The sequence below is a fragment of the Balaenoptera acutorostrata genome, chromosome 11, assembly GCF_949987535.1.
Source record: "Balaenoptera acutorostrata chromosome 11, mBalAcu1.1, whole genome shotgun sequence".
NCBI lineage: Eukaryota > Metazoa > Chordata > Mammalia > Artiodactyla > Balaenopteridae > Balaenoptera > Balaenoptera acutorostrata.
In genome coordinates this window covers 9075207-9087213 of record NC_080074.1, presented here as the reverse complement: position 1 = coordinate 9087213, position 12007 = coordinate 9075207, and the positions used below count along the sequence as shown (strand labels likewise).

Here is a 12007-nt window from a genome sequence, read left to right as displayed (position 1 = left end):
AAGAAAAAGAGAACTTGTGTGTTTTTACAATTTTCTGATTTTCTCTCTTGTTTGCAGGTCAAACACAGACATTTTTATCTGACTCACTCCTGCAGCGAAAACTCGATTTATAATGTGTTTCAATAAGCTATTAAAATTTTCAATCACGAGGGTTTTCTTTTTCTATTGTCCTTTTCTCCCCCTCTACCAAGCTCACTCAATGCAGAGATGCACGGTGACACTGGCTTAGAGCAACGAATATTGATCTGTTTCTTCACAAGTCTATTAAAAACAAAAACAAAACAAAACCCTGTTAGAATCATAACTTGCTAGAATTAAACAACAGTTTTTAAAACCCTCTTTTTCTTTTTTGGATAACTACCTATGTATATTTTGGAGGGACAAAATAATTTTTAGGTTTTCCTCTATTCTCTAACCTGCATTTTAAAATTTTTTAAAATGTTTTCATAAATGAACTTTCTGCCCAAGAAAACTATCTACATAATAGCCTTGCATCCAATAGAGTAGTTTAAAATGGATGTGTTGGACATCATACCAAAATTAAACACATTCCTAACCATTCGAAAAACCACAAGGAAAAATGTCTGGATAAGTGAATTAATATCATTTACTAACATACAGTACTTTGTGATATGAACACAGAATATGTAAGACACCATTCTACTAATGAAATCTTTTCAAGCTAACAAGGAGTTCAATTAATTGCTGTTAGTTGTAAATTATATGTTGTTTAACTGTGTTTTAGATACCTGACTATATGCAAATGCTCAGTTTACTCAGTCCTTCAAAATTTTGAGATTATATCAATAAATACAGTGATGTGACATCTAAGACAAAAGTAGTGCCCAAGAGGGTAAATTTTCACATCTGAGTTTTGGTTGTCTGGCTACCCAAATCCCTGTAATATTTAGAAATGGAGAGAAGTAAGATATTTCATATCATAAACCTGGGTTGCCTCCTCTGACAGGCCTTCACCCACCACACTTACTACGTAGGTCTACCCATCATGCTCTTTTCAGCACCCAGTTTACTTCCTTCATGACACTAATCAGGATGCATAGTTATGTGTTTGTTATTTTCTCTTGGCTTTCTTCACCACCAAACTGGAAATTCCTTGAGAGCAGGGACCATGATTGTCTTATTTACCAGTGTAATCCTACTGTGTAAACAGGTACCTAGCACATAGCAGGCACTCAAGAAACAGGTCATTGAGTGAATGACCAAGTGGTGGAGTGATACTGCTTTGGTATAAACCTGAATTGATTCTACAGCTTTTAATTATAAACATGACACGTAAAATATATAATCTAGCTCTTGTAATTGTCAAGTAAAATTCTAGAGTTTTGAGCAAACATTTTCAAACCAATCAGCAAGTATTTCTTGAGAACCTACCATTTATATGGCTTTGTGGAGGATATAAGAAATATAAAACATGCTCCGTACATTCAAAAACATCATTTAGTTAAGGAGCTTTCTCCCTTAAATGATTCCAAAATAAACAAATGATGAGGTATAAAAGATCTCTTAATTTTCTTATTACATTTACCCACTTCCACAACTCTTTGGCAAAGGCTGTTTTCTCCCCCAACTTTACCTGAATCATAACAGGAGAGCATTTAAGTTGCCAAGTGACATTAAACTATGGGTCCACAATCTCTTATCTGAATCTTTTGAGGCCAAATGAGTCATGGAATTCAAACTCAACTTTTGGGGGGTAACTTTTGAAGGGTAATGCCATGCCTACACCATATATTACATGATATCCACAGTGAGATCTGGGGTAAGTTAAGCAAGGTCTGAACAATCAAACACATTAACATGACTGCAACAAAAATTTGCAAATATTTGGAATAAGTAAAAACAAATGGCTGTTTCAGTTCAGATCTTGTGGCCAAATAAGTTAGGGGAAAAAATCGGTTTTCAAAACTTTCTGGATGTCAGAGTTGAGAATAAAAGATTGGGGAGCTAAACTGACGTCCAAAGATTTAGGACAACAATGACAACAGCATCTAAGAGGCTGAGTACCAAGACGCACCTCTGGAAAGACATAGTTAGGGTAGTGCTATGAGGACAGCACAGCTCTTGTGTTTATACAGGTTCTGCCTGTAGACATGAGATCAACTCAGGAGAAAATAAGCTCTGGCCAAGATCGTTATAGAAGAAGGATTACAGAAAATACCTCAGCATTAGAAGGTGTTGCTGTTTTGATGGAAAGAACACTGCAAGAGTCAGAGAAACTAACTTGAGTCCCTCCTGTGTGTTCATTAAATCACTCAACTATTAGTTTTCCAGAATTTACCATGTGACAGGCTCCATTTCCAAGAAATGGAGAAATAGGTGCACAAGACACAGTCCCCACCCTCTGGAGTAAACGGCTACTCTTTACTGAATGCTCACAACGTGTTCACACCTAGGCATTCAGTACCTCATCTCATTACTTTAATTAGGATTCAAGAGGCGCGGATTTGAGGTCCTGCTCTGCCATTTCCTAATTAGGGCTTAAGGACTTCTCTGAGCCTCAGTTTCCCCATCTGCAGCATAAGGAATAATCACCACCTAGGGAAGACTGTTGAGGGGAAGACATGAGATGTTCTGTAAAGAACTTTTAACGTGAAGGGTGGAGGGAGAATCAACTGCCTGTAGCCAGGGTCGTTCCTTGGCATCCACTTCATTCTTTCAACAATCGTTTCAGAATGACCACTGTGTTCCAGGCAGGCCCTGCGGAGGGCACTGGGCCACACAGACGACTCAGCCCAGCGACTGCCCTCAGGGAATTTACTGGGAGTGGGAGGCTGGGCCTTGGAGAAGCTTCTAGAAGGAGGGAGTGACGTGATGGCGTCACACAGTAATGACCTTCCCTCACGCAGACCTGCAAGCCTCGTCGCCCTCCCGCCTGCCTCCCGCCGGAGCAGGGACCAGCATGGGATGGGCAGTGGGATAGCACCCCTCCAGGGCCCTCCAGGCCCCCTCCCTCCCCACCCCCACCCCCACGCGAGGGGCTCCTACCTGAGGGGAACGTCCAGCCGCCGGCGTCCGAGCTTTTCCCTCCCAAACACAAGCCCCGCCTCCTCCAACCGGGCCAGAGCGCCCACGCCGGTTCCCACTTCCGCTTCCTCACTTCCGACCCCTCACTTCCGGCCTTTCCCAGAGCCGAAGTTCGCCGCTCCCAGGGCTGCAAAGGAGAGGGATGCCGAGGGTTAAAATAAGCCCCGCTTGAGAGTATCCCGCGGCTTGAAGGCAAATGTCTTCATTTCACGATCTGTTGGGCTGTGGCACTGCCCTAATCCTTCATTCAAATAATAAATTTTACAATTTGTGTTACTCATGTAATTTTAACTGACTGGCCGTCCGCAGCTGATTTTCATCTCAAAGGACAAAGAATGTAATCTCTAGTAGTAGATTACTAGAGATGAAAAGTGTGTGTGATGGGCAGTGACGGAGTGCCTCCAATGAGGGCCTTGGGTACCACTGATGGGTAGTCCTTGAAATATTCGACTGACCTTCACTGGGCACCTACTATGTGTCAGGCACCCCCGAAAGCAGCAAGGACTCAGGTAGGACAGAGTTCAATGCTGGATGAGTTTACAGGCTAGTGGAGGTGACAGGCACCATCCCAGAAGATTGCGACAAGATATGTATAGCATGATGGGAGAGGAGAGAGCATCTAATTCCACCAGGGAGTATTTGAGGGCCGGTTTCAGAGAACAGTTCACATCTGAATTGAATCTTAAAGGATGACAGGAGTTCTCTGGATAGGCAAAGTAGAGGAAGCCATCAGGGGCAGAGGGCACATCATGTGTAAAGGCTTGACAGCTGAAAGAGCCCATTATCTTGGTAAAACTACAAGCACTGTAGTTACCATGGCTGTCGCAGACTATTAGTGAAACAGCACAGGGAGATGAAGTGCCAGAGGAAATTCAGATCATGAAGAACCTTGTCTGTACAACCAGGTGATTTTATCCAGTAGGCATTGAAAATGTAATCAAACCCATGTTTTAAAGAACTATGGTGGCTGAGTGGAATACTGACTGGAATGGAAGGAAAGAGATTTAGAGAATAGGAAAATGCTTAGTAAATGAAAGTTACCTTTGTTTTTGGTTCCTACTGCTTCAATCATAATTATTATAATAACAGCCTGCATTATTGATACTGACATGTAGATAGGTAAGTGTAATACAAAATTACAGGAGATATGGGGCTTCGCTGGTGGTGCAGTGGTTGGGAGTCCACCTGCCAATGCAGGGGATACGGGTTCGAACCCTGGTCTGGGAAGATCCCACATGCCACGGAGCAACTAAGCCCATGCGCCACAACTACTGAGCCTGTGCTCTAGAGCCCGCGAGCCACAACTACTGAGCCCGCATGCTGCAACTACTGAAGCCTGCACACCTAGAGCCAGTGCTCCGCAACAAGAGAAGCCACCTCAATGAGAAGCCCGTGCACCGCAACGAAGAGTAGCCCTCACTCGCCACAACTAGAGAAAGCCCGTGCACAGCAACGAAGACCCAATGCAGTCAAAAATAAATAAATAAAATAAATAAATTTTAAAATGATAGGAGATATGAAAGAAGTTGGTACAACTTAGCTGGCTGTAATATAGAGTAGTGGGGGTAGAAGCCAGAGGGAAATTGAAAAGATGGCCTGAAAATGGGTGGTTCAGGACCTTGAATGCCATGGTAAGGTGTTGGACTTTATAAAGTAGTGAGGAATAAACCAAAAGTATTTTTTACATAGAGTTATAGTTTATGAAGACTTTTTATATGCATATCTTATGTAAATTTCAAAGGAAGTCTGAAATGTAGGTGTTATTATCCTATTTTACAAATAATAATGCTAAGTTTGAGGCACATGCCATCATTCTACATTAGAGCCAGGCACTATTCTGAGCCATGAGAATATAAGGAAGTTATAATCTAATAGTCTAATAAACAGGAATACGTCAGTAAATGTGACAAATTACCATGATAAAGGCAAGTATAGATTGCTATGGGAGTCAAAAAGGAATTTGTCCAAACCACACAGTTAGGGAAGGCTTCCTGGAGGAGGTGAACCTGAGCTGAGTTTGCAGGAACAAATAGGTTATTGGACTTCCCCAGAAATATTCAACTAGCAAGGATTTAACCGGAACTTGAACCCAGATCTCCTGCATGCACTTCTATGCTCTTTCCCCCATGCTGAGAACCAATCTTTTGTCCTTGATGTTGAGCTTCATTGACCTTCTCAGTCACAAGTCTACCTGTTATATTTTGAGAAGGTCAGAGACCCCAATTTTTTCTTTTTAAACCCATTCATTTTCTCCTTTTAGAACAAATCTCCCGGTATGTTCAGAAAAATAGATTGGAAGCAGGAAAAGAGGGATTGGAAATAGAACAGAATTTTATAATAGTTCTGGCAATAAGTGATGAAAGCCGTAACCAAAGCAGAAGTCATGGGCCTGGTACCATACTCCACTCTGCTCGTTCTTCTCTGACACGCAGACTTTTGCATATGATGTTAAAGCATAGTAGTTACTGGACTTGGCTCCAAATACATGTGGGAGTGAGGGAGGAGGAGGAGTCTACGGTGAGTCTCAAGTTTCTCTTTTGGGTGACCGCGTGAATGGCTGTTGCTAGTTCACCTAGATATGTACACGGTCTGAGGAACAGATTTGGCAGGAAAGATGATGAATTCTGCTTTGGACAATTTGAATGCGAGGTGTCTGGGGGCGACCATGGGAAGATGCCCAGGAGACAGCTGAGTAGAAATAACTGGAATAAAGGAGAGGGTTCTGGGCTGGGCTCACAGACTTGAGAGTAGCCAGCACATAGGAGGTGATTGAAGGGGCAGATGGAAAAAAGAGAACAGAGCAAACTCAAAGACGGTGGTCCCAGCGCAGGTGGAGAGGCCAGTAACAGTGACGGAGTGGATCAGGCAGGCAAAAGGCTCACGTGCTACCAACCTATGGATTTAACTCCGCTAAAGAAACATTGTGTAAAGAGATTCTTCTTGTCTGCTTTCCTCCATTTGGGGGCACCATAATTTAGTTGCAATACTGTAGCATCCACCGAATACAGACATCATTTTACCACAGTAACTTGGTGTGGGTTTGTTTTGTTTTTTTTCCTGAACTCAGAGTTTTATAAAAGTGAACAAAGCTTTCTTCACTTGGTTTCCAGGACATCGCTTCTTCTCATCTCCTTGGCGGTTTTCCTCTTATTTCTCTGACCTCTTGACTTTGGAGGAGTCGGCTTTCTGTCTGTATTCATTTCCGGGGTGGTTTTATCCAGTCTCATAGTTTTCAACACCCTTCCGTCTCTCAACAACAGTCAAGGTTTCATCGCCAGCCCTAACCTCTCTCGACCTCCAGACTCATATGTCTAACTCCCTTATCGGCCCCACTGGCATGTCTCATAGACATCTCAAATTTAATATGTCTGAAAGCAAACTCCTGATCTGGTCTTCCAGACCTGCTACCCCACAGTCACTCCTGTGTCAGGAAATGACACATCCTTGCTGCTAGTTTCTCGGGCCACGAACCTTGGGGTCACCGTTGATGTATCTCTTTGTCTCTCACACTGCACATCATGTCCATGAGCGCACCTGTGCCACAGGGTGGCTACCAAGCCTGGGTTATGTGTGCTGCACAGGTAATAAACGGTTTATCAATGCCACATTTCTAATACACATAAAACAATAATAGTATCTATGGCTCCAGACTTTACGGTCACCCTGTATATTCAGAATTCAGTCACTCCCCAACATCTGTCCTAAGTCACCGTCATCTCTTGCCAGGATCGTTGCAGTAGTCTCCCACCTGCTCTCTCTGCTTTTTCTCTTGCTTTCTTACTGTACAATCTATTATCAACATAGTGATCAGCATGAGACTTGAAAAACTTAAAACACAAGTCAGATCATATCATTTTCTAGTTCAAAATCTTCCATTGGCTCCCATCTCACTCAAGAATAAAATCCAAAGACCTTGCAACAGCCAGTGAGGCCCTATGTGTTCTGGCCCCTGCTCCCTCTCTGACCTCCATCTTGACTCCTCTCCACCTCACTCACTGCATCAAGCTTGCTTCCACCTTCAGGCTTTCCTCCTGCGAGTCTCAGTACCTGCAAAAGCTATTTCCCCAAAGAACCATCGGGCTGGATCCCTCACTTTATTCTGGACTTTGCTCAAATATCCTTTGATCTCCTAATGAAACCACAACCCCCGCTTCAGCCACACTGTCTATGACTCTTGCTCCATTTTATAATTCTCCGTGGCAGTACAACCATCTGACGTATGTATTATTCCTTCCTCTACCAGAGTGTGAGATCCAGAAGGTCAGGGACTAGGTTTTGTTCACTGATACATTCCCAGTACCTGGAACAGGCCTAACGAGGAGTAGGTGCTCAAACGTTATCTATTGAATGAATAAAAAGAGAATGTCTGAATCCATACTATTGGATGAAAAGTATACATTTTACCATGAAGTTAAATTAAACATAATTATAAATAAGAAGTTCTGATAGTAACAATGACCCGTCAAAAGGAATTGCTGGAAAATTTTAAACAAGTACGGTTTTAAATGAAAATTTCTCCATGGTGGATAAGTCCGGATTTCATATATGTCTTAATTCTCCCAATTTTGCTGATATTTTTATGAGCGTCCTGTGATGGTGAGGACTGAGTTGCTGGCATTCTCACATGAGGGTTTTTATTCTTAGTTTCTGCCTTTGCACCGGTTCAGTTACACAGCTGCTATGAAATTAACCACCAAAGGGGCCTTGCTTCCCGCCCAATATGCTCTGTAACATGTCTGCAGATCATTACTACCAAGGAAAGCCTCGCTGGGCCCGTGCTCAGAACACCATGGCGCTTCCTGTACAGCCCTAATCAACAGTCCCCTTCCTTCCCACTTCAAAGCCACTGGCTCAGGATAAGGACTGTGGCCAGAGGATTTCAGTGTTTGAAAACTAGCGATGGAGCTGTCGGGTGATCCCACCAAGAAGGCCCTTAGAATCTGGAGACTGAAGAACACTGAGGCCAACATGGAGATGTTGTTTTAAAATCATAGTTATCTTGAAAAGTCTGTCTTTATAACATGTGGAAGTAGTGGGGACCCTGTTCAGACGCAACTTGGATTTAAGAACATTTGACAAACTTGCATTAATAAAAGGAAAGTTCTTTATTACAGACTTAAGAGGAGCAAATTCCTTCCTTTAAGTCATTTGACCAATCGTTTACTGAGCACCCACTATGACCAAGTACTCTAATGACTCCACACCAGATTCTTCTTTTCTATTTCAATAAAAATGTTGAGCGATCATAACCAAGGAGAAATTCCCTCCCAAAAAAGTAAATCTTGAGCAAGGTTTAGGTATAAAGGGGCAAAGAGATAGAAAAGGATACCATTTCACAATGGAGAGTAAGTTTAAATCTGAGACTCCCAAATTGTCTTATCTGATACCCTCCTCCTTAGCCTTTAAGGGGTTAACACTGGGAACATCTTGTCAGCCAGTATTTCCCTCTTTATCTTGGGTCTGGTCACCCAACGCTGAACGGCGCCACTTAGCAAGTAGCAATGTCTCTAATTTTGTGCAAAAGATGCAACGTTGGCAATCCGTTTTCTAGCAAGAGCAAAGACAGAGGAAGAGGCCTTCGCAAGTTACACTTGGTATGGGAGGAAGGAGCTTAGAGAAGAGAGCTGGCTATAAATTTGAAGGTGAGAGCTAAGGAAGTTGAAGGTGACGAAAACGTTAGGTCGTGAAAAATCTTAAAATCCCAGAAATATTTTAGTCCAACCTACTCAGGAGAAAATGAAATCCCCAAAATCTAAGTAACAAGCCCCAGCTCACACCTATGTGAGCTATGGCAAAACTGGGGTTAGAGCTCATCCTGGCTTAAGTTTTTCTTCTGTCTTTTCTTAAGGGTAATATTATGGGCTAAGGGTAATATTATGGGCTGAGTCCACTAAGAAAGCATTTTTTTTTTTTTTCTGGGATTTTAACATTGTGAGTGATCCAGGGTGGTATTAACAAAGTTCCACTAAGAAGTCCTAATGTTCCTCTGGATGCTTGGATAGACACAGAAAATGCATTTTCCTTAAGACCAGCAGCAGCTTGCTGACAGACCATCTCTAGGATTAGAAATTTTCTTATGTGAACATAATCGTTCGGGGTGAACTTGTTAAAACTGAAACCAAGCATAAGGAAGCAAAAGTGTTTCAGTGAACCTCCTGCATTTTAATTCTACTCCAGCAGCAAGAAGACAAAACCACATAACCTAAGGCTCACGCCCAACTCTCTGGAGCCCTGTATCTGCTAGTTCCTGTGTGGTTTGCACACAGACTGCAGGGCCGACTGGGGGTAGTTTGAGGGAGGGAAGAAGTCGGGGAGGAGGAGGCACTCAATGGATCTGCGAGCCTGTGCCCTGGGTTAGTGTGGTACTTGGAAGACAGCACAAGGTGGATCTGTACTCTGAAATGCAGACATTTTGATGTTGGAATTCATCTTCCTTGTCGCAAGAAAGGATTCTAATAACTCGGTGTCAAAGGCATAGACTCAAGCTCTTCTCTTCTGAAAGGTATGTTATTATACACCATCAGTCCACACGTTCTAGAGATCTTGGATAGTTTTATTATTTGCAGAATGTTCTCTAGGAGTCAATCTAATTAAATGAATCCCATGGGCTCTGTAAATATTGGTTTTAATTTTCGGTTCATCACCTAAGGTCTCTACATCTTTTTCTGTAACAGTGTTTGTGGTGATAGGATTCGACTTCTAGTGAACGAACTAGACTGCTCCTTACCCAGCCCGTTACACAAAAAGACTCCACTAATTGGCTTCTGAGCCATCTCAGGGAAAGACTTTGGATCCTGGGATTACAGAGGTGAAATTCCACTTCACCAGTGTCAGCATTTATTCCAAATTGGGGTGGGGGGGTGGTGGCAGGTGAAGGGCGGAGCAGCAATGAATGAACACCAGTACTGCGTGGTCAGGATTTCTCTTGGGGCTTGCGTTTCTACTTCTGTTAGTATTTGTGGTGCCTTTACAAAGCACACCAGTTCGGGTTCCTTTACAAAAAGAAAACTACATTGAAATAGGTTTTGAGAGAGTGTTGTCTGTCTTTGTCTCTTTATTAACAGTCAACACTGTGTTCCTAAGACGGTCTCCAGTTCAGGCACTGAGCCCGTACACAGCTCTCTGACACTCTCTGCCCCACCTGCCCCCGAACCTGAGGATTGCATACACCCACCAAAGTTTGAGCCAACTTAAAAATATCGTTTTTACACACCTGGAATTGGGTCTTGTTAATAAAGTATATGTAACTTCATCTGCACATTACTGAAAATATACACCCCCAGGGGAATTAAGAGGAGGGAAAATGTTTAGGATCTAAAACTCCAATAGAAAAGATTACATGTGCTCATGTCCTGTCATCTGAGGGTGGGAAACCTCAGGGTGAAAAACCTTTCATCCTCTACAACTACATTTATCATAGACTTACTTGTTCTTTAGTGGGTCCTTTTTCTTTCTTTTTTTTTTTTTTCCTTCTTTTTGGTTTCAGAAAGAACATTTAGTATAAGTGTACCCTGCTTTAACAACCCAGTATTGTTTATAAAACTTCACATTTATAAAATAATTTTAAAGTGATCCTCTTTACAAAAGGATCCATTATTAAATAAAGGGCACTGTGTAAATTGAGAACCATCTAAGTGTATTTAAATATCAAGTTTTAAAAATTGATTTGCACCCTTTTGGAGAAATTTAAGGATTTTTCTGGTAAAGGGAGACAGCCCTATATCATTGAATAAAACTATCTTTTTAGATTGAACTTGGAGTGTCTCCCATATAGTAAACTGTAATCTGATTCTCCCTACGTTGTAATAGATTTCATCTTTTTAAAATGACTTTACTGAAGCAGAGGGGAAGGAGGTGATCGATTTGTTCAAAATGAAGAAGTATCTCTATTGCTAATATAATATCCTTTTGAATATCTTCTATTTCTTGGGCCCTGATGAAAATCCCTTATCTTTTTTAAAAATTTCAATTGTTCTACGTCTATCTCATAGGGATATTGTAAGAATAAATGAGTTAACATAGATATGAAATGGCTTAGGGAAAAGGCGCTGTGAAAATACAGGGTGATATCAGTATTAGTTATCTCTTTGAATCTTGATCATTTTCTTCCCACCTCTTATACGAAATATATCTCACTTACTGCCTGAAGCCATCTCTTTCAGAGCCCTTGCCTTCTGGAGGGGCTGAAAATGAGCCTAGTTCCCACATACTTATTGATTCTCAGAGAATAACACCTGCGGGTATTGGTGATTTGTAGGGCTCACGCCTGAACTCTAGCAGAACTTGCTTCTTTTCCTGGCTCAAGAAAAGTCTACAATTGTTCAAAAATGTGTCATTAAGTGTGATTCCATCAGGATTTCTTAAACAAGCAAGAGTTGCTGCTGGATTAGTCCTAGGGACAGGCTTCATTTTTGTGCCCTCATAAAACAAACTCAAAACTTGGTCAAGAATCTTTATGACCTAAGCTATTTGAATCAAAGGATGGGGTTGACTGACCCCCATTTGTCCATCTCAAGTACTTGCCCACCATATCTCGATTTGTAAAGGAACAACACAGCCCTCTGTGTGTGTGTGTGTGTGTGTGTGTGTGTGTGCATGTCTTTTTTTTTTTTTTTTGCCTCTTTACAATTCTTAGGAAAATATAGCCTCATTTAACAAATAAACATTTATTAACACTTATTGTGCATTTACTATGTGTCAGGCTTTGTGCTAGGCACTGAGTTCTCTTCAACAATGTTAATGTTATATTAGGTTTCAATAAGCTTGAGCCAATAGGAATTCAGTAAATAATTTTTTTTAAAAAACAGGTTTTTTAAAAAAATATGCATTCACAGCAAACATTTTGGAGAATTAAAAGAAACTATTACTAAGTACGTGAAGATTAAAGTCTTACATGCCCTCCAAAGAAAATATAAGACATACATCTTACGAACAAAGTGAATAAAATGTCCAAACATAAAGA

At 41.6% G+C, this 12007-nt stretch overlaps 1 protein-coding gene across 1 annotated transcript in view; it reads left to right on the top strand.

The window, feature by feature from the left end:
* The first annotated feature begins 9468 nt into the window (after positions 1-9468).
* GRAP2 (GRB2 related adaptor protein 2) overlaps positions 9469-12007 on the top strand; it is a 60385-nt gene continuing 57846 nt past the window's right edge. The window contains exon 1 of the mRNA XM_007189091.2: positions 9469-9547. The gene's annotated coding sequence lies outside the window, so the exon portion shown is untranslated. The remainder of the gene's footprint in view (positions 9548-12007) is intronic.